Below are 19573 nucleotides of genomic sequence, written 5' to 3'. Positions count from 1 at the left end.
CTTGAAAGTGTGTCCCGGGCAGCTGTCCTCACTTTGGTTCAAGTAAACTGTTAAAAATTGCATTTTGTGTCTCAGCTTCTTCCTTTAGGTTGACACCCATATATTACTGAAGGTGAAAGGATGGAATACAGGGACTCATAAATTGCCCAATCCTTCCCTAGCAACCGAGAAGCCACTCTGTTGCTTACTTGGTACAGATGTTCAATTTATCTCAAACACTGTAAAGAGCCTTCTTTATGCTGTGTATAAAAACTGAAGTTACCCACTGCAGAATATTGCTAAGAAAACTGCTCAAGAAGAAGCTGAAATCTACAGAAGGTCCAATAAGCCTGCAGGATATGGAAGATGTGGCTTAGCAACTGCATGCATATTGAAAAAAGAAAAAAATTCTGCTTGGGAGTTCTAGTTGATGATAAGCTCAATAGAAGACAATAATATAATCCGAGATACCAAATAAACCAACACAATTCTAGGTTGCATTAGGACATGAGAGAATCACGGGTGGACATCGGCTCCATCCATCCCACATGCTAGTAAGTGGACATCGGCTCCACCCACTCTACGTGCCAGTAAGTGGACATCTGCTCCGTCCACTCTGCATGCTAGATGTTACACATGGGTAGATATTACACAACTCAGAATTGCCAGATAATGTGTTCTCTTCCAGGCAGCATGCTATAAAGGGGATAACAACAAACTGTGGTATATCCAGGGGTCAGAACTAGGGTCAAGAGGGGTAGGAAACCAACTAAATGAGGAATGGTTGAAAGCACTGAGAAGGTTCTACCCAGCAACTTGAGGGGTACACAACCTGTCTTTAAAAGCTGTCACATGGATTAGACTTGTTATTTGGAGCCTCAAAGGTCAGGCAGAGCTAGGATCAGTATGTGGAGAGTCAAGAGGGCTGATTTTTTTGCTAGGCGTAAGGAAGAACTTTCTATCAAAGACAGATCTGTTCCAAATAGAGCAGATCACTCTGGGAGAAAGCCTGTTCCCTTATCCCTGAAAAAAAATCCAAGCAAAAGTCCTTTCTCAGAGTGGTTATGTAAGGATTCAAGCATCAGACGGTGGGCACAGCCACTCCCTGGAGTTCTTTCTATGGCTCTTTCTGGAAACCAAGGTCTCCTCCTGCTGCTCTCTGTCTATCCCCATGAGTGCTGGCATCCATGGCCACACTGCCCTTGGGCTCCCTTTGATGAAATCTGATAATCAAGTCTACTGCTGCAATCGCCAGTTCCTGCCCTATGGGAAATTTTAATAGTACCTAGTAACTGTCCGAATGAGGGTTGTACTATGTGAGAGTTGAAGGCAAGCTTGTCCTTCAGATTCTCGAGGACAATGAACAGAACACAAAGTCAAAATCTCCAGCAGATATTTAGACTCAGAAGAGTGAGCAACTAAGTAAGAAAAGTCTGCAAGTTTGATGGCTAAAAAATAAAAAAAAAAAAAAGTAAGTGTATAAACCTTAAAACATTTCCTTCTTTTTCCTTTTAGCTGTGTAAATAGATAAGAGTTGCTCTTCAATCTACAAAATATGCCATTTTTAACTTGGCACTAAAAATGAGCAGGTGGAATCACTTTGTGCAATGGATGCAGTATGGAAAATGTATGTGCAAATTGAATTTTTATTTTTAAAAATAAAGTACATGTTATTCTATTTTTAAAAATAAAAATTTGCAGGCATTAAATTTTCCAGAAGTGGGCAATTTTAAGGGGAATTCTACAGTGATTTTTTTTCAAGGCAAGGCCAGAAATTTTTCTAATAAATTCAAATGCTAATATTCCCATTTTAACAGCATGGGATTTAGGACTTAGGAGAACATAACCTGGCTGTCATTCTAATCCCAAAGTTGTTTTCTTATTTTGATACAGAATTGAGAAGATTGCATTAGATGATTTCTAAGTACACTTTCACTTCTAAAGTTTCAGGATTCCAATTTCAATTTTTTAGTGATTGGGTTTGTTCAAAATAAAGGAGGATTAAGACTCAACAGATGGTAACATATTCTAAAGTTGTACCATCCAGTACAGTAACCACTAGCCATAAATAGCTATCTTACACTTGAAATACAGTTGGGTAAAACTGAAATGTGCACACACTAGATTTCAATGAACTGGTACCAAAAAAATTGTGAAATATCCTATGAATTAATAATCTTTACACTGATTATATATTGCAATAATATCTGGGATATATTGGGTTAAAATGAAACATACTTCAATAAAAAAAAATACATTTCTGAGTCCAACTTGATTCCACCTGAGCATTTTATTTTATTTTATTTTTATTTATTTATTTGAGACAGAGTTTCACTCTTGCTGCTCAGGGAATTGCAGTGGTGAGATCTCGACTCGCTGCAACCTCCGTCTCCCAGGTTCAAGCAATTCTCCTGCCTTAACCTCCTGAGTAGCTGGGATTACGGGCGTGCACCACCACACCTGGGTAATTTTTTTGTATTTTTAGTAGAGATGGGGTTTCATCATGTTGGCCAGGCTGGTGTCAACCTCCTGACCTCAGGTGGTCTACCCACCTTGGCCTCCCAAAGTGCTGGGATTACAGGCGTGAGCCACCACGCCCAACCTATGTTTTGTTGTTGTTGTTGTTGTTTTGTTTTGTTTTGTGAGATGGTGTTGCCCTCTGTTGCCCTGGCTGGAGTGCAGTGTCGTGATCTCGGCTCACTGCAACCTCTGCCTCCTGGGTTCAAGCGATTGTCCTGCTTCAGCCTCCCGTGTAGCTGGGATTACAGGCGCCCACCATCACGCACGGATAATTTTTTGTATTTTTAGCAGAGATGGAGTTTCTCCATGTTGGCCAGGCTGGTCTCAAACTCTTGACCTCAAGGGATCCACCCATCTCAGTCTCTCAAAGTGATGGGATTACAGGCACGAGGTGTTTTATTTTTAACTAGCTTCCTAGGTCATCTTGATTATAGGTAGATTTATATAAAGCACTACAAAAAAATATACAATCTTATTATGATAGGTACCCTAGGCCTTACCTCCCACCAGAATTCATGCAATGGTGCCACTTGTTTGCAAGCTAAAAGTGTCATCCATTATTCTCAAACAATTACATTGGTTTGGACTTTGGAACTCAGAGCAGCAGCAAATTCCCCAGATGTATTTTCTCCTCTCTGTCGATGGAATTCTAAAAACATGAACAAGGACACAGACTGTACTGCTATGTGTGGTCTACAGGGAGGGAAGTAACATGGTTTGACTTCAACATAATTTGTTGTTATAACAGCATTGGATAGAATTCCATCCAACTTACCAGAGCAGAACATTACATAAATTGAGACTTTTTCCTGTAAGAGTCTGATGCTAGAACATGCACAGGGCAGCTGCTGACCTCAGCAGGTTCTGCACAAAGCAGCTGCTGAACAGGCAAACGTGCACACTTTTACTCACAACCATGAAGACCACTAAATGTTAGGGCCAGGTATAACTTTAGAGAAGATCAAGCTCCAGCTTCCTTCTTAGGGGTCAGAAAACCAGGGTCCACACATAAAGGCTGACTCATTCAGGGCCCAGGTAGTCAAAGATTTGAGATGAGAATCTAGCAAACCAGCATCCCAGTCCAGTGTTCTTTCTACCACACCTTAAATTATAAACCCCCCTTAAAATCTCCCTGCGAACAAAGCTGGCCTCAGAGCCTGGGGCAGGATTAGGTCTGCAGTGGGTATTCTTCATAATAAAAAGCACCTGAGTTTGTAGTCCGGTAGGGTGACTCTGAGCAAGTTACTTCACCTCCCTTTGCCCCAGTCTCCTCATCTGAAAGATATCATTAATAACAGCTACATCACAATATTGTTATGAAGATAGATAGGAGGAAAAAATAAATAAATGTTAGATATGTTGTCTGGAACATAATAAAATCTCATTAATGATAGCAATTGTGATTATCACTACAGATAAGTTCAAGGACAGGAAATGAGAAAGTTCACTAAACAAAGTCTGCAGTATGGGCTCCATTTAAAACTGGATTGTGGAGCCAGGTTCCTATCTTGCAGATGGCGATCTAAGTGGCATCAACATCTCAGTAACCCACAGACAGTTTTCCTAACTTCACTGAAAAGGAAGGCACAGAGGGGCTCTTCCTACTAGAGATAGTCATTAAGAACTAGCCCTGGGGCCAGGCCTGGTGGCTCACATTTGTAATCCCAGCACTTTGAGAGGCCAAGCGGGGAGGACTGCTTGAGCTCAGGAGTTCAAGACCAGCCTGGACAAAATAGTGAGACCTCATCTCCAAAATAAAATAAAATAAAATAAATAATAATAATAAGTAAAAAACAACTGGTCCTGGGTGTCAAAGCTTCCAAGAGAAATGTTTTGGGGGATTTTTAAACAACCCGAAATGCAGTACCATGTGGTTCCTATTTCAGCCTATTTACAACGCCCCGTGTATCGGCCCCCATGCCCATTAAGTAGAGGCTATCTTTATGTGCTCATCACAGTAAGGCCTGGCCAAAGGAGAGAGGTACAGGATTCTTCCAAGGCCTGGGTGGAGGTAAACAGACTCAGTGAGAGTTTCCTCTATGGGAAACAAGAGAAGGCCTGGATGGAAATAAACAGATTCCATGTGAGTTTCCTCCACGGGAAAAAGAAAAGCTGGCCTAGGTATGAGTAGTGTTTATCAGTCATGCACTTCAGAACAGGTTATCAGCACCAGGCCAGGAAAAGCAGAAGCAGAAGACTATTCACTCATCTGACCTTTGAAGAGGTATCAAGCATTTAAAGAACTGAGACACTCACTAGAGGAGAGAGGGTGGTGATAAAAAGAAAAAACAGGAGTACTTAACATGAGAATAGTTACCTGACACAAGGTTATCAATAGAAACAAAGTAATCACAAAATTAGACGTTTGCTCCATCCACTCTACACGCCAGTAAGTGGACATCTGCTCCATCCACTCTACATGCCAGTAAGTGGACATCTGCTCCATTCACTCCACATGTTAGTAAGTGGACATCTGCTCCGTCCATCCCACATGCTAGTAAGTGGACATCTGCTCCATTCACTCTACATGCTAGTAAGTGGACATCTGCTCCATCCACTCTACATGCTAGTAAGTGGACATCTGCTCCATTCACTCCACATGCTAGTAAGTGGACATCTGCTCCATTCACTCCACATGCTAGTAAGTGGACATCTGCTCCGTCCTTCCCACATGCTAGTAAGTGGACATCTGCTCCATCCACTCTATACGCTAGTAAGTGGACATCTGCTCCGTCCACCCTACATGCCAGTAAGTGGACGTCTGCTGCATCCATCCCACATGTTAGTAAGTGGACGTCTGCTCCATCCACTCTACACGCCAGTAAGTGGACATCTGCTCCGTCCACTCTACATGCTAGTAAGTGGACATCTGCTCCATCCATCCCACATGTTAGTAAGTGGACAACTGCTCCATCCACTCTACACGCTAGTAAGTGGACATCTGCTCCATCCATCCCACATGCCAGTAAGTGGACATCTGCACCATCCACTCTACATGCCAGTAAGTGGACATCTGCTCCATCCACTCTACATGCTAGTAAGTGGACATCTGCTCCCTCCATCCCACATGCTAGTAAGTGTACATCTTCTCTATCCACTCTACATGCCAGTAAGTGGACATCTCCTTCCATCCCACATGCTACTAAGTGGACGTCTGCTCTGTCCACTCTACATGCCAGTAAGTGGACATCTGCTCCGTCCATCCCACAAGCTAGTAAGTGGACGTCTGCTCTGTCCACTCTACATGCTAGTAAGTCCGGTCCTAGAATGTCACAGACTCTTGAGTTGAAAGAAAACTTAAAACTTTGTCTAGTCCAACCCTCTACCCAACAATCTAACTTCATCTACAACATCCCCGAAGTAATTGCCCAGAGACGATTACCTCCAGTGACAGGGAGCTCTGCGCTCAGTATTCTAATACAGGAGACCACTAATTCTTTGAAAGTTATTACATTTACCAAACACCCTTCCCTTATGGCACTTTCATCTATTGGTCCCAGTTGTAGTCTCTAGAATATTACAAAATAAATGGAATCCCTTTTTCTTACACTGCCTTCGGCAGCTCTGAGCACTTCGAACTGCCACAAGAGGAGGCTGAATGAACAGCTACAGGACTTAAAGAGAAAACAAGCACTCCAGAGCAGGCAAATATAAATGATACAATCAGAAAACAAAGGGAGAGGCTTAATGCTGTTATCAGCACTGCCTCTGCTGCACGTAGCCTCCATCCCCAGGCAAACACAAAGTGAAGGACAGAGCCTTTTGTGTCCCTTTCTACTTGACTTCAAGAACATCTTTAATGAAAACATGTTCTAAATGTACAAGTAAGTTAATTACTGTAAACGAGGCTCTAGACAAGAGTCAGAAGAGGGCCCTGATCATGTTTAAAATAATAAAAGACAGTTAAAAATCATTTTCAGTTGTTAGTATTTAGCTTAGACATAATACAGTGATAGGAAGAAAGAGAAGGAGGATTTTATGGCAACAGAGGAATAAGCAGAGACAACTGCTTCCTAGACAACAGTTAGGTCTTGTTGCAAGACTGATACTCAGTGTACACAGGGGGTAAAATCTCTCTGAATAAAAAACCAAACAGACCCTGGTCAGTGGCACTGGCTCACACCCCTGTAATCCCAATACTTTGGGAGGGCAAGGTGGGAGGATCACTTGAGCCCAGGAGTTTGAGATCAGCCTGGGCAGCATAGTGAGACTACATCTCTATTGAAAAACAAACAAAAACCCAAACCTAGAAGGATGCACAGCATCCAGATCACAGCAGAAGGTGCCCTTAAGGATTCAATTCCATCACTGTCTAGACTGAGAAACCTAAACACGAGTCACGTAAGATTGCCAGGTAAGTGGCAGAGCTAGGACAAAACGTCCTGATTCCCCAATCTCTGTTCTGTCCATTGCACCATGATGCTATCTTCAGCAAAATTCAAATAACTGCAAAACATCCATCCAAATAAGCAATCCCAAATCTGACAAGTTACAGAAAAAATAAAGCAAAGGTCTAGTCCTTTGCTTTATTTTTTTTTACATTCTTCAATACCTTTTTACATTCTTCAAGTTAATGTTAGGGCTCTCCACAACCTCGGCTCAGCCACCTATCCTCCCAGGAGCACACTGCGATTCATATTTCATATTTTGGTGTGACTTACACAGAATGCAGGACGGTTAGAAACCAAACCTACAGAAGGATGAGTTTGCAGAAAAATAATGAACAAACAGGGAACCACACCCAGAGCCAATCCAACCCCAGCGGTGGAAAATGCAGATAGCTAAAAAGGGAGAGGACTAAAAAGAGAAAGGGACAGAAAGGAGTGCCTTTTCACATGTCAAGTTTCCCGCAGGAGGCAGTGTGGTGAAAAGCAAACAGCTGCTGAAGCTTAGGAATATTTGCATTCTAATCGCGGGTCTCCGATTAACTCTCTGGATGACCTTAGGCAAGCCCTTACCCCTTCCTGGAGTAAGGGCTCAGTTTCTCCAACTGTCCTAGGAGGGAGCTGCACCAGACGACTTCTCAGGGTCCTTGCAGTTCTGACCCAAAGACCCATTATTAGCCTGTCCCGAGCAGGGCTCCCGCAGCGGGCAAGACATTTACTGGAAACAGCTGGGGCCCTTTGCGAAGCGTGAAAGACGCCCCAGATGGTCGTTTGGGTTGTCTTCACCATCTACCCCAGTTTCCCCCACCTGTCAGTCAAACAGGACGGTGAGATCCCAACCCCACGAGGTCAAAGGAGACAGCGCGAGGGACAAGGGATCTCCACAATTCGCCCAATTCACAGAGGGGTGCCAGCGTCGTACCGCAGCTGCGGCCCGGGGACACCGAGGAGTCGCGCACCCGCAGCCCAGGCGGGTCCAGTGCCTGACCTGGAGCATCTGCTACGCCGGGAGGAAGGCGAGGTGGGTCCTGCCCAAGGCGGCGAGCGCCGCCAGCCGGAGCTCGTCAGTGGAGGAACTCACTGCTCGGGTTCTGGCCCCAACTCAGGCTCCGGCTCTGACTTCAGCACAGCCCACCCTTCCCGGCTTGAGTGTCAGCCCCTATCCATCCTCCTTTGCTGCCCCGGCAGCCGCTTCCGGGCCTCGTCACGTGATCCCACCGCCCACGCCAGAGGCCTAGGTCACGTGCTCCCTTGCGCGGCCGCGCCTTTTTTTCTCACTGAGCTCCGGAGCTCTGCTCCACAGCACCACCTGGCGACCTATTACTGCCACTGCTGGGAGAACTATGTTCCGGGGAGCTGGGGACTGCAAGTTGGAACTGAACGCGGCATGGGACAGAGTCCAGTCGAAGAGCACTGTCCCTTGAGTTGTGGGTTTGTGAAATATTGCTAAGTTTTACACTGGCTGTATTTTCTTTTACACGTCTCGATGAGTTTGTATTGCTTTTATAATAAGAAATATGCATTTTTAAAAAAAAAATCTTCCAGTCAATTTTTCAGAAGCATACAAAAACTCTCATCTGTGGTTGCTACTGGAAATGGAACTGTGGGGTAGGGCAACGTTATCTTTTAATACATTTAAATTTTTAAAGTAACATTTTTAAATGGATGGCAACATTTCAGTATCATATTATCTAGGCTTCTCCTTTTACCTCCTGTTACAGATTTTTCCTTTAACAATTATGTAACAAATAGGCTTGAAGTCAAAAACTGTCACAAGAGACAGAGAAGATCATTGTTTAATGATAAAGGGGTCAATTCATCAAGAAAACACAATTGTAAATATATATGCATGCAAAATTGGAGCACCTAAATACATATAACTAATATTAATGGCCATGAAGGGAGAAATAGATAGCAACACAGTAGTAGGAAAGTCAATATCCCACTTTCAACAATGGATAGAGCCACTAGAGAGAAAATAAGAAAATAATGAACTTGAATTGCACTTTAAACCAAATGAACCTAACAGATATATACAGAAATTTCCATCCAACAGAAACAGGATACACATTTTTTCTCTAACACACTTGGAACTTCTCTAGAATAGACCATATGCTAGTCCAAAAAACAAGCCTTAAATTTAAGAAGATTGAAATCATATTAATATTCTTTCAGATCATAATAATAAGAAGCTAGAAATCAATGACAGGAGGAATCTTGGAAAATTCACAAATATGTGGAAATTAAGCAACACGCTTCTTCTTTTTTTTTTTCTTTGAGATGAAGTTGCACTCTTGTTTCCCTGCCTGGAGTGCAATGGTGCAATCTTGGCTCACTGCAACCTCTGCCTCCCGGATTCAAGCGATTCTCCTGTCTCAGCCTCCCAAGTAGCTGGGATTACAGGCGTGTGCCACCATGCCCTACTAATTTTGTATTTTTAGTAGAGACGAGGTTTCACCATGTTGGTCAGGCTGGTCTCAAACTCCTGACCTCAGGTGATCTGCCCACCTCGGCCTCCCAAAGTGCTGGGATTACAGGTGTGAGCCACCGCACCTGGTCCCATGCTTCTAAACAACCAATGGGTCAAAGATGAAATCAAAATTTTAAAAGTATTTTCAGACAATTGACAATGGAAGCATAACATACCAAAGCTTATGGAATGCAGCAAAAGTAGTTCTAAGAGAGAAGTTTATAGCAATAAATGCCTACATTTAAAAAGAAGAAAGATAGCAATTAGTTTAACATTACACCTCAGGAAACCGGAAAAAGAAGAACTCACAAAACCCAAAGTTAAAAGAAGAAATAAAGAGCAGAACAGAAATAAATAGACAACAGAAAAAAAAAAAACAGACAAAATCAATAAAACTAGAGTTGATTTTTTGGAAAAAATAAAATTGACATACCCTTTGCTATTCTAAGAAAAAAAGAAGACTCTAATAAAATTTAAAAATGAATGTGGAGACACTACAACAGATACTTCAGCAATAAAAAGAATCATATGGGGCTATCATGACAATTATTTGCCAACAAATTGGATGACCCAGAGGAAATGGAGAAATCCCTAGAAAAATACAACCTACCAAGATTGAAATCAAGAAGAAATGGAAAGCCTGAACAGACTAATAACAAATAAAGAGATTGAAGATGAGACAGGGACTATTTGACTTTCTAGTTTTCTGTTTAAACTTCCCAACAAGACCAGGTGGCTTCACGGCTGACTTCTACCAAACATTCAAAGAAGAATGTTTGTTACTAAACTCTTCCAAAAAATGGAGCTAGAGGGAATACTTCCAAACACATTTTATGAGGCCAGCATCACCTTGATACCTAAGCCAGAGAAAGACACCACAAGAAAAGAAAATTACTGGTTGATTTCGCTAAAGCATGTTGGTACAAAAATCCTCAATAAAATATTTGCAAATAGAATTCAATAGCAATCAAAAAAATTATATAGCATGACCAAGTGGGATTTATCCCTGGCATGCAAGGCTAGTTTAACATACACTAATCAAGCAATATAATACATCATATTAACTGAATGAAAAATGAAAACCACAAGGTTATCTCAACTGACCTGGTAACAGCATTTGACAAAGTCCAACATCCTTTTCTTCCCTAACCCCCACTCCAACATACCTTCTTGACAAAAATTTTTTTTAAAAAAACCTCTCAATAGTTTAGGTATAGAAAGAACATTCCTCAACATAATAAGGTCATTTATGAAAAACACACAGTTAACATTTTAATTAATGGGGAAAAACTGAAAGCTTTTCCACCAAGATCCAGTACCAGTCAAGGATACCCACCCTCACCACTTCTATTCAACATAGTACTAGAAGTACTAGCAAGAGCAATCAGTCAAAAGAGCAAAAGAAAGAAAGGCATCCAAATCAGAAAGAAAAAAGTAAAATTATCTTTATCTGCAGATGACATGATCCTATATGTAGAAAACCCCAAAGAATAAAAAAAAAAACTGTAAAATTAATGAATTTAGTACATTTCCAGAACATAAAAATCAACATACATGACTGGGCACAGTGGCTCATGTCTGTAATCCCAGCACTTTGGGAGGCCAGGGCAGCGGGTCACCTGAGGTCAGGAGTTCAAGACCAGCCTGGCCAACACGGTGAAACCCTGTCTCTACCAAAAGTACAAAAGTTAGCTTGGCATGGTGGTGCATGCCTGTAGTCCCAGCTACTCAAGGGGCTGAGGCAGGAGAATCATTTGAACCTGGGAGGCGGAGGTTGCAGTGAGCTGAGATTGCGCCACTCCAGCCTGGGGGACAGAGTGAGACTCCATCTCAAAAAAAAATTATAAAAATCAATAATATTTTTATACACAAATAATTACCTACCTAAAAAAGAAATTAAGAGAACGATTTTATTTGTGATAACATTAAAAAATACTTGATAATTTAACCAAGGACATGAATAGTATGTACACTGAAAACTATAAGACAATGATTAAATAAATTGAAGAAGACACAAATAAATGAAAAGATATCCCATGCACATGGAACAGAACAATTAACATTGTGAAAATGTCCATACTACCCAAAGCAATATACAGAGTCAATGCAATCCCTGTCAAAATCCCAATGGCATTCTTTACTGAGATATAAGAAACAATCCTAAAATTTGCATGAGAACACAAAAGACCCTGAATAGTCAAGACAATTCTGAGAAAGAAAAACAAACTGGATGCATCACACTTCCCGATCCAAAATTATATTGCAAAGATATAGTAATCCAAACAGTATAGTACTGGCACAAAAACAGATATGATACACCAATGGAACACAATAGAGAGCCCAGAAATAAATTCAAATATATATGGTCAACTAATTTTAAAGAAGGGCATCAAGAGAACACAGTGGGGAAAAGACAGCGTCTTCAATAAATGGTGCTGAAAATACTGACTTTTATATGAGAAAGAATGAAATTGGATGTTTATCTTACACTGTGCACAAAAATCAACTCAAAGTGGATAAAAGACCTAAATGTAAGATCTGAAACTACAAAACTCCTAGAAGAGAACGGAGGGGAAAAGCTCCTGGACATTGGCCTTGGCAATGATTTTTTAGGATATCAGACCAAAAGCTCAGATTACAAAAACAAAAATAAATAAATAGGACTACATCAAACTAAGAAACTTCTGCACAGCAAAGGAAGCAATCAACAAAGTGTAAAGGCAGCTTATGAATTGGAAAACATACGCAAACCCTATGTCTGATAAGGGCTTAATATCCAAAATTTATCAAAAACTCATATAACTCAGCAATAGAAAAACAACCCAATTTAAAAATGGGCAAAGGACCTGAATAAACATTTCTCCAAAGAAGAAATAAAAATGCTCAGCGAGTATATAAAAAAGTGTTCAACATCATTAATCATCAAGGAGATGCAAATCAAAAACCATTATTAGATACCAACTCATACATGTTAGATTGGCTATTATCAAAAAGTCAAAAGACAACAAATATTGGTGAGGATGTCGAGAAAAGGGAATTCTGGTACACTGTTGGTGGGATAGAAAACAGTATAAAGGTTTCTAAAGAAGTTAAAAATAAAACTACCACCTGACCCAGCAATCCCCTTTCTGGGCAAATACTCAAAGGAAATGAAATCATCACCCCATAAAGATATCTGCACTCCCGTATTCATTGTAGCTTTATTCACAATAACCAAGATATAGAAACAATCTAAATGTCTGTTGACAGCAGAATGAATAAAGAAACTGTGGTATATATACAAACATTTTTCTAAAAAAAGAAGGGAGTCCTGACATTTGCCACAACATGGATGAAACTGTAGGACATTATGCTAAGTGAAATAAACCAGACAGAGAAAGAAAAAAATATTGCATGATCTCATTTATATGTAGAATCTTTTTTTTCAAGTCAAATACACAGAGATAGGGAATCAAACAGTGGTGACCAGGGCCCAGGAGTGTTGGAGGGAGGAAATGGAGAAATGCAGCTGAGAGGATACAGAGTAGCAGATATGTAGGATCCCCAAGTCTAGAGATCAAAGGGACAACATGAGGACTATAGGTTATACAATTGTACTGTACAAAGAGTACAACAGAGGTTGCTATTAGATGACAACAGAGGTTGCTAGTAGCTGAGCAGGTGGAGGGAAAGGATAGGAAGAGATTTGTTAAAGGATACAAAATTACAGCTAGCTAGGAATCAGTTCTAGAGCTCTGTAGGATGAGCATAGGTAACAATAATACAGGATGTATTTTCACATAGCTAGAAGAGGGGTTTTGAACGTTGTGAACACAAAGAAATAAGTGTTTGAGATGATGGATATGTTAATTACCCTGATGTAATCACTGTGCGTTGTATACATCACTGTGTACCTCATAAATATGTATAGTTATGTCAATTAAAAATAAATTTTTAAAAATTAAAAAATTGCACTGTATTTCAAATTCCTGTGAAATGAGTAAATTTTAGCTGCTCTTGCCACAAAAAAAGAAACCCCAAATAATGGGTAGCTATGTGAAATGATGGAGACGACAATTCATTTCACTATAGTTACGATTTTACTATCTATATGTATCCCATAACATCATGTTGTAAATGCTAAATATACACAAAAACATTTATTTGAAAAATAATTTTAAAACAAAAATTAGTACCCAACTAAAAAAATAATAAACTATTAATGCAGCTACAAAATAGATAAATATCAAAATAATTATACATGGATAAATCATAAAATATGCTAAGCAAAAGACATTAGGAAAAATATTTCATTTATATAATATTCTAGAAAATACAAAATAATATAGAGTAACAGAAAATACACTTCAATCATTGTCTGGGAATGCAGAGGAGGGACAGGAGAGAGGGTAATTATAAAGGGGCATAAGGAAATTTTCGAGGGGACAAATTTGTTCACCAGCTTGATTGCGGTGATAATTTCACAGGTGAATACATATGTTGAAATTTATCAAGTTACATGCTTTAAATATGTGCAGTTTATTGTATGTAATTTATACCTCAATAAAGCCATTAAGATATTCAGTAAAAAATTATGTAATAGGTTAATATATTCTTAAAAGTTAGACAATATAGAAATATACAAATTGAAAATCCCCTTTCCCCAAATTCACTCCCCTTTCCAAAGGTTTACAGGTACCAGCCTGTGTGTATTGTTCTCCAAACCCTATATTATACAATTATAGAAATATGTATCTATGTATAGAAAGGTGCAGATTTATGGTGTTTAAATTTAAAATCATAAATACTGGTACTTGTTGTTTTGCTTAAGATTTTTCCTCTTCACAATTTTCTCATTTCTCCCCCTTCTAACCCCAACTGTCTCCTCCACTTTCAATATGTGCACAACTGTTTTTTCATAGGTCTTCTTAGAAGCTCTGATGTATATTAACATAGTCACATTAAATACAACCTCTTGCTTATAGCACATACTATTAAAAACTTTGCCTTAGAGTATGCACTCCATTTTTCCTGTCTTTTGTTTCGTTTTCTTAGAAATGAGATCTTGCTATGTTGCCCAGATTGGAGTGATCATGGCAAACTACAGCCTCAAACTTCTGGGCTGAAGTGATCTCCCACCTCAGCCTCCCGAGTAGTTGGGACTACAGGTGCATGCCACTGCACCTCGCTAGCATGCATTCTGTTTTAACCATTGTGCAAGTGCTTCTCAAAGTGTGGTCCCTAGACCAGCAGTGTCAGCATCACTTGGGAACTTGCAGAAACGCAAATTCTAGGTCCTACTCTACACCTACTGCATCAGAAACCCTGGGTTATGGGGGGACAGCAATCTGCATTTTGACAAGCCGTCTAGGAGAGTCTGATGCTCTCTCATGCTGTAGAACCACTGCCCTAAAGGACAAGCTTCTGGAGGGACTTGCTTCAGTCACGTGCTAACATGTTGTGTGGCCAGCCCGTGGTAATGACTTATTTCTGCTGAGTGGTGGAAAGTAATTTGAAGGTTTTTTCCCCCTTACTTCCCAGCTGGGTGACCTGGGCAAGACTTTTGATCTCCATTTGGTTTCATCATCGGGAAAGTGAGATTGAAAACCCTCCTTGGTTCTGCCTCCCTCCCTGGGTTACTGGAAAATTAGATGAGATCAGGCACCAAAGTTTCTATTTATAACATGAGGGGTTATGCTGCTGAGAGAATTTAGGGAAATTAATCCTTTTGCATTTAATAATCTTGAGGCATGTAACCTCCCTTTTTTTTTTTTTTTTAATCACTGTACCCATCCCAAGCCTTCAAGAGTACCAGCCCCTGAAATGTCACAGGAACCCTACCCAGTGTCCCCTTTCCCTCTCCTTCTCCCTTTTTGAGACCCCTTGGGTCCCTGATCCATCCTCCTGAACATTCTGTGACTGATCGCACTACTGTCCAGCCTCTCTCTGTTAAGAGCACTGCCCCCTACAGTTGCTTTTAGCTCTAAAATTCTCAGGTTTGGTATCTTAAAAAAAAATAAAAATAAAGAATCATGTGCTTACAATGTGCCAGGAACTGTGCTAGTTTCTTGATGATTGAGTCAATCCTCATGGCAGCCCTATGAGGCATATAGGAGATGCTGTAGGTACCCTTCCCGTATCTCCTTTACCAGAGCTGGAGCCCTATCCCCTAGCTGTGGTGAGTGTTGCCTGCTACACTGTAAAGTATGCTACGCTGTTATTGCCACACAGTGGACACTTCAGCTGGGATGCAAAAGGCCCACCTACTTTTGTCACTATACAGACAGCAGTGCCGTTATTCACACTCATGGAACTCCTATGGGTGGTCTGGGTAATTCTTTGCTGTGGTATAAGCATTCATCAGCATTATGATTTCAGTATTTGGCAATCCAATCACAACAAAATTCAAGAATTCATTAAGTGGCACAAGTGCTGAAAAATGAATTTGAAAAGTCTTTAACTTTGAAATGGAAATTAGAAAAAATAAAATTGCTCTAAAGAAGGCCAAACACCATCAGGATATGACATGCTGGTGACTTAGGAGGGTATATCTTATAAAGTAAATTAGCACTGGAGTGGAACAGATGAAAAACAGTCACTGAAGCAAGAAAACATCAGCTCAAGTACATAGGAAAAGTGCTGGGGCCGGATCAACACAACTGGAATGTACCTCAGGCTATGCTATTACTTTAAACATTTATTTTTCTTTTTCTTTTTCTTTCTTTCTTTCTTTCTTTTTTTTTTTTTTTTTTTTTTTTTTTTGAGATGGAGTCTCACTCTGTTGCCCAGGCTGGAATGCAGTGATATGATCTCAGCTCACTGCCACCTCCACCTACCAAGTTCAAGCAATTCTCCTGCTTCAGCCGCCTGAGTAGCTGGGACTACAGGCACACACCACCATGCCTGGCTAATTTTTGTATTTTTAGTAGAGATGAGGTTGCACCATGTTGGCCAGGATGGTCTTGATCTCCTGACCTCATGATCTGCCCACCTCGGCTTCCCAAAGTGGGGGATTACAGGCATGAGCCACCACATCTGGCATGTTCTACACATTTCTTATTTGATTTTTTGATGATTTGAAAGGAGGTAATTATGATATAATGTGGTTTGGCTTTGTGTCCCCACCCAAATCTCATCTCAAATTGTAAGTCCCAAGGGAGGGGCCTGGGTGGCAGTTGATTGGGTCATTAGTGGTTTCTCCCATGATGTTCTAGTGATACTGAGGGAGTTCTCAGATCTGATGGTTTAAAAGTGGCAGCTTCCCCTACACACACACTCTCTGTCTCCTGCTGCCATGTAAGACGTGCCTGCTTCCCCTTCACCTTCTGCTATGACTAAGTTTCCTGAGGCTTCCCAGTCATGTGGAACTGTGAATCAATTAAACCTCCTTTCTTTATAAATTACCCAGCCTCAGGTAGTATAGCAGTGTGAGAACAAACTAATACAGTGTGAGAATGAACTAATACCCAATAAAACATTATGTCAATTGTATTTTTGTGGTAAATGAAATATGTTTAAAGAAAAAACAGTGTGACAGAGGTAATAGATGCATGCACGCTGAGGATTCAGAAAAAAGTGTTGCAAGTAATTCAAGATCCCATCCTGTGATTAAACAGGACTGCTCTGCCACCAATGCCAGGACTCTGGTGCCTGGGAGAGTGCATGAGAGATGATGAATTTTGCAGGGACAGAGACCTGCAGAGCATATGTCAAAGGATGCCAGAGAGCACCTCTGCCTGGCAATCTACAGGCAGGATCACAGTGACAGGAGTGTCAGAGCACATGTGTGAGACCCAGGTATACTCCTCTTCTTGGAACAAAATGCTGCTCACACAGGAGCTCATCAAAAGAACAGCCTTTAAACACATTATATTGCTTTACCATGAGGAAGACTTTCCCAGTCATGTGCGGTGACCAATGGGGTACCACAAATGAGTCATAGGGGGTGCTGAGTGCCAGGTGGGCCCTAAGGTAGCTACAGCACCTGTGGTGTTTTTCTTTTTTAAATCTCTAGTTAAGAACAGCCTGTTCTTTGATCTCAAGGACCTCCAAAATATTATTTCCTTCATGTTATGATGTGAAAAAGATTGGGAAGCACTGGATAAGCAGGGTGTTCATATAATTTATTTGTTCAAGTGGAGACACTTTTGAGAATAAAAGGGGCTATGTTAACATTTCACCAGAACAACAGGCACACAGTGGAATTGTCCCAGGTAAAGTGGAATGTATGGTGTGGTAGGCAGAATCACAGCTCTCAAAGACATTAATTAATCTCGGGAACTTGTTACCTTAGATGGCAAAAGGGACTTGCCTGATGTGATGAAGTTAAGGATCTCAAGGTGAGATGATTATCCTGGGTTATCTGGATGGTCCTAATATAATCACAAGGTTTTTTAATAGGAGGGAAGCAGGAGGGTCAGAAAGGTGAGAAGTTTCTAGTCTACTGGCTTTAAAGATGGAAGAAGATGCCTATGAGCCAAGGAAATGCAGGAGGCCTCTAGAAGCTGGAAAAAACAAGGAAACAGATTCTTCCCTAGAGCCTCCAGAGGAACAGAGCCCTGTCGCACCTTGATTTTAGGACCTCTGACTTCTAGAACTATGAAAGAATACATTTGCATGTTCTAATCTCCTAAATTTGTAGTAATTTGCTATAGCAGCAACAGGAAATGAATATTATTTATAATCTAAAAGAAAGTTAGCTTTATATTTATATCATTATTAAAATTATGAAGGTAAGCAATACAGAACTAAAACAGTAAAATAATTATATTGAGAAGTAAAGTAGGGGAGTTTAAGAGGTACAAATTTTCATCTAATATAATGTTGATCAATTGAGAAATATCATTATAGATATATTGTATAGAGAAATGAAGAACTAAAGAACTAAAACAAACCACTGATTTTGCTACACTTGATCTTAGCCAAAAGACTAAGAAGTGATCAAATCACTGATTAAAAAACAGAAAGATAGTTCTAAAAAGAACAGCTTTAGATAGAGTAAGTCAGATAAGGAGATTATAGCTTTTCATCGTAAATCCTTCAGTTAAAATAAATCATAGTTTAACCATGAGCATTTTTTAAAAATGTGAATATTAATTGTTAAAGTCAAATTGTGTTGGGGACAACTTCAAGAGCTTATTGGGCTCAGGTTCTCCAAAGCTGTAGCCCCTTTCTACCTAAAATGTGTTCACAGCTTCCACCCAACTCAGAGCCTCCCCTAAACTCTTACTCAGCCAGAAGCTTCCTTGCTGTCAGTCTTGGCACAAGATAGGGCCAACTGGTAGATCCTTCTGAAATAAGGCAGGAAAAGACACCATTGAATGAGGAATAGTTCCAGGGTTGGGCCCAGGCAGATTAAGAACTCTGGAGGAAACCCCCAAAGCACCCTCTATGGGGTAGGCAGACCTCAGGGTTACCTCACAATGGGAACAAAGGGCCTGGGAGTGCTTAGATGAGAGGAACACCACCCATTGCCAATGAAAAAGTGATGACATAGGCCCCAAAAAAAAAAAAAAAAAAAAAAGACTGAGCCCAGCCCTGCCACTTACTAGCAGGTCCCCTTCAGTTTGGGCTTCTGTTTCTCACCAATGAAATGAATAGGAGAAGTTCAGCTCTCAGATCTTGCAACTCTGAGAGTCCTCCTTTTCCCGGCTTCAGCTACATTTCTCCTACCAAACATGACCGGATAGGTCCCAGGACATATATAATATATCATTATATATGATACTGTGGCTTTAGGGTTTAGAATTTCTTTGAGATGGTCTATGGCAATTCATTCATTTTACTCATGGGAAACTGAGCCTCAGAAAGACAGAGGCATTTGTTCAAAGTCACACTTTATAACCAGCATGAGAATCTATGGGTTCTCCCGTGATCGCTCACATAGACCCTAGGATTCCTTGGTCACAATTTGCCATAAGGTTGTGTGAGAATCTGTGACCCCTCACTTAGACCCTTGGAGTCCTTGATCATGATTTGCATAGGAAGGTGCAGAATGGTGGATATGGTGGGGTGGCCGTCAACATCCATTCCAACCTCCCTTCAATCTGCCTTTCAGTATTGTAGAGACTGGAAAGAGTAGACTACACACTGTATTATCTCATTAATATAAAGTTCGAGAGCAGGCAAAACTAATTTATGGTGATAAAAATCTAGACAGTGGTTATTGGGTAAGTGAGAGAGGTGATGTTTGACTGCAAACAAGCAAAAAGAAACTTTCTGGGTAAGTTGTACCAGTGTA

At 40.6% G+C, this 19573-nt stretch overlaps 1 protein-coding gene across 5 annotated transcripts in view; it reads right to left on the bottom strand.

Annotated features, from left to right (window-relative positions):
- SLC36A1 (solute carrier family 36 member 1) overlaps positions 1-18747 on the bottom strand; it is a 59949-nt gene extending 41202 nt beyond the window's left edge. The window contains exon 1 of one of the 5 annotated variants that reach the window (XM_033180659.1): positions 18563-18747. The gene's annotated coding sequence lies outside the window, so the exon portion shown is untranslated. Of the gene's footprint in view, positions 1-2999; positions 3751-7692; positions 8092-18562 lie in introns of those variants that run through there. The other 4 variants (XM_033180662.1, XM_033180658.1, XM_033180660.1 and 1 more) reach the window with 4 other exon arrangements.
- Positions 18748-19573: the final 826 nt, after the last annotated feature.

The sequence above is a fragment of the Trachypithecus francoisi genome, unplaced genomic scaffold, assembly GCF_009764315.1.
Source record: "Trachypithecus francoisi isolate TF-2019V2 unplaced genomic scaffold, Tfra_2.0 Lachesis_group2, whole genome shotgun sequence".
Taxonomy (NCBI): Eukaryota; Metazoa; Chordata; class Mammalia; order Primates; family Cercopithecidae; genus Trachypithecus; species Trachypithecus francoisi.
This window is presented reverse-complemented; position numbering and strand designations above follow the sequence as displayed.